General features: G+C 47.1%; 5 non-coding genes and 3 pseudogenes across 5 annotated transcripts; all 8 read right to left on the bottom strand.

Annotated features, from left to right (window-relative positions):
• Window positions 1-119: 119 nt before the first annotated feature.
• On the bottom strand, window positions 120-238 carry LOC146255330 (5S ribosomal RNA). Its single transcript, XR_014730364.1, has one exon. It is a non-coding gene; the product is annotated as a 5S ribosomal RNA (ribosomal RNA).
• Window positions 239-436: 198 nt separating this feature from the next.
• On the bottom strand, window positions 437-555 carry LOC146255329 (5S ribosomal RNA; annotated as a pseudogene).
• A 192-nt stretch (window positions 556-747) lies between these two features.
• LOC146255328 (5S ribosomal RNA) lies at window positions 748-866 on the bottom strand. The gene has a single exon (XR_014730769.1). It is a non-coding gene; the product is annotated as a 5S ribosomal RNA (ribosomal RNA).
• Window positions 867-1040: 174 nt separating this feature from the next.
• Window positions 1041-1159, bottom strand: LOC146255327 (5S ribosomal RNA; annotated as a pseudogene).
• Window positions 1160-1331: 172 nt separating this feature from the next.
• LOC146255326 (5S ribosomal RNA) lies at window positions 1332-1450 on the bottom strand (annotated as a pseudogene).
• A 192-nt stretch (window positions 1451-1642) lies between these two features.
• Window positions 1643-1761, bottom strand: LOC146255325 (5S ribosomal RNA). Its single transcript, XR_014731123.1, has one exon. It is a non-coding gene; the product is annotated as a 5S ribosomal RNA (ribosomal RNA).
• A 170-nt stretch (window positions 1762-1931) lies between these two features.
• On the bottom strand, window positions 1932-2050 carry LOC146255324 (5S ribosomal RNA). The gene has a single exon (XR_014731122.1). It is a non-coding gene; the product is annotated as a 5S ribosomal RNA (ribosomal RNA).
• A 174-nt stretch (window positions 2051-2224) lies between these two features.
• LOC146255323 (5S ribosomal RNA) lies at window positions 2225-2343 on the bottom strand. Its single transcript, XR_014731121.1, has one exon. It is a non-coding gene; the product is annotated as a 5S ribosomal RNA (ribosomal RNA).
• Between the last annotated feature and the right edge of the window lie 157 nt (window positions 2344-2500).

Genomic DNA, 2500 nt, shown 5'->3' with positions numbered 1-2500 from the left:
GGTGGTCTCTCTCTCTCTCTCTCTCTCTCGTGTCAAAATGAAAACAGCTTCCAGCCCCTTTCATGAAGGACTACTTGTGCATATTGCAAGATTTCAGTTTCTAAGTGAATGAGCAAAAGAGCATACGGCACCTGGTATTCCCAGGCGGTCTCCCATCCAAGTACTAACCAGGCCCGACCCTGCTTAGCTTCCGAGATCAGACGTGATCGGGCGTTGCCAGGCTGGTATGGCCGTACGAAATAAGTTGACAACCATAGGCTACTTATCCATATACAGATTTAGCAATTGACAATGCAAGGTGGTCTCTCTCTCTCTCTCTCTCTCTCTCTCTCTCTCTCTCTCTCTCGTGTCAAAATGAAAACAGCTTCCAGCCCCTTTCATGAAGGACTACTTGTGCATATTGCAAGATGTCAGTTTCTAAGTGAATGAGCAAAAGAGCATACAGCACCTGGTATTACAAGGCGGTCTCCCATCCAAGTACTAACCAGGCCCGACCCTGCTTAGCTTCCGAGATCAGACGTGATCGGGCGTTGCCAGGCTGGTATGGCCGTACGAAATAAGTTGACAACCATAGGCTACTTATCCATATACAGATTTAGCAATTGACAATGCAAGGTAGTCTCTCTCTCTCTCTCTCTCTCTCTCTCTCTCTCTCTCGTGTCAAAATGAAAACAGCTTCCAGCCCCTTTCATGAAGGACTACTTGTGCATATTGCAAGATGTCAGTTTCTAAGTGAATGAGCAAAAGAGCATACAGCACCTGGTATTCCCAGGCGGTCTCCCATCCAAGTACTAACCAGGCCCGACCCTGCTTAGCTTCCGAGATCAGACGAGATCGGGCGAGGCCAGGCTGGTATGGCCGTACGAAATAAGTTGACAACCATAGGCTACTTATCCATATACAGATTTAGCAATTGACAATGCAAGGTGGTCTCTCTCTCTCTCTCTCTCGTGTCAAAATGAAAACAGCTTCCAGCCCCTTTCATGAAGGACTACTTGTGCATATTGCAAGATGTCAGTTTCTAAGTGAATGAGCAAAAGAGCATACAGCACCTGGTATTCCCAGGCGGTCTCCCATCCAAGTACTAACCAGGCCCGACCCTGCTTAGCTTCCGAGATCAGACGAGAGCGGGCGTTGCCAGGCTGGTATGGCCGTACGAAATAAGTTGACAACCATAGGCTACTTATCCATATACAGATTTAGCAATTGACAATGCAAGGTGGTCTCTCTCTCTCTCTCTCGTGTCAAAATGAAAACAGCTTCCAGCCCCTTTCATGAAGGACTACTTGTGCATATTGCAAGATGTCAGTTTCTAAGTGAATGAGCAAAAGAGCATACAGCACCTGGTATTCCCAGGCGGTCTCCCATCCAAGTACTAACCAGGCCCGACCCTGCTTAGCTTACGAGATCAGACGTGATCGGGCGTTGCCAGGCTGGTATGGCCGTACGAAATAAGTTGACAACCATAGGCTACTTATCCATATACAGATTTGGCATTTGACAATGCAAGGTGGTCTCTCTCTCTCTCTCTCTCTCTCTCTCTCTCTCTCTCGTGTCAAAATGAAAACAGTTTCCAGCCCCTTTCATGAAGGACTACTTGTGCATATTGCAAGATTTCAGTTTCTAAGTGAATGAGCAAAAGAGCATACAGCACCTGGTATTCCCAGGCGGTCTCCCATCCAAGTACTAACCAGGCCCGACCCTGCTTAGCTTCCGAGATCAGACGAGATCGGGCGTTGCCAGGCTGGTATGGCCGTACGAAATAAGTTGACAACCATAGGCTACTTATCCATATACAGATTTAGCAATTGACAATGCAAGGTAGTCTCTCTCTCTCTCTCGTGTCAAAATGAAAACAGCTTCCAGCCCCTTTCATGAAGGACTACTTGTGCATATTGCAAGATGTCAGTTTCTAAGTGAATGAGCAAAAGAGCATACAGCACCTGGTATTCCCAGGCGGTCTCCCATCCAAGTACTAACCAGGCCCGACCCTGCTTAGCTTCCGAGATCAGACGAGATCGGGCGTTGCCAGGCTGGTATGGCCGTACGAAATAAGTTGACAACCATAGGCTACTTATCCATATACAGATTTAGCAATTGACAATGCAAGGTGGTCTCTCTCTCTCTCTCTCTCGTGTCAAAATGAAAACAGCTTCCAGCCCCTTTCATGAAGGACTACTTGTGCATATTGCAAGATGTCAGTTTCTAAGTTAATGAGCAAAAGAGCATACAGCACCTGGTATTCCCAGGCGGTCTCCCATCCAAGTACTAACCAGGCCCGACCCTGCTTAGCTTCCGAGATCAGACGAGATCGGGCGTTGCCAGGCTGGTATGGCCGTACGAAATAAGTTGACAACCATAGGCTACTTATCCATATACAGATTTAGCAATTGACAATGCAAGGTGGTCTCTCTCTCTCTCTCTCGTGTCAAAATGAAAACAGCTTCCAGCCCCTTTCATGAAGGACTACTTGTGCATATTGCAAGATTTCAGTTTCTAA

This window comes from Hypomesus nipponensis, chromosome 15 (genome assembly GCF_054491055.1).
Source record: "Hypomesus nipponensis isolate SF chromosome 15, ASM5449105v1, whole genome shotgun sequence".
Lineage (NCBI taxonomy): Eukaryota > Metazoa > Chordata > Actinopteri > Osmeriformes > Osmeridae > Hypomesus > Hypomesus nipponensis.
This window is presented reverse-complemented; position numbering and strand designations above follow the sequence as displayed.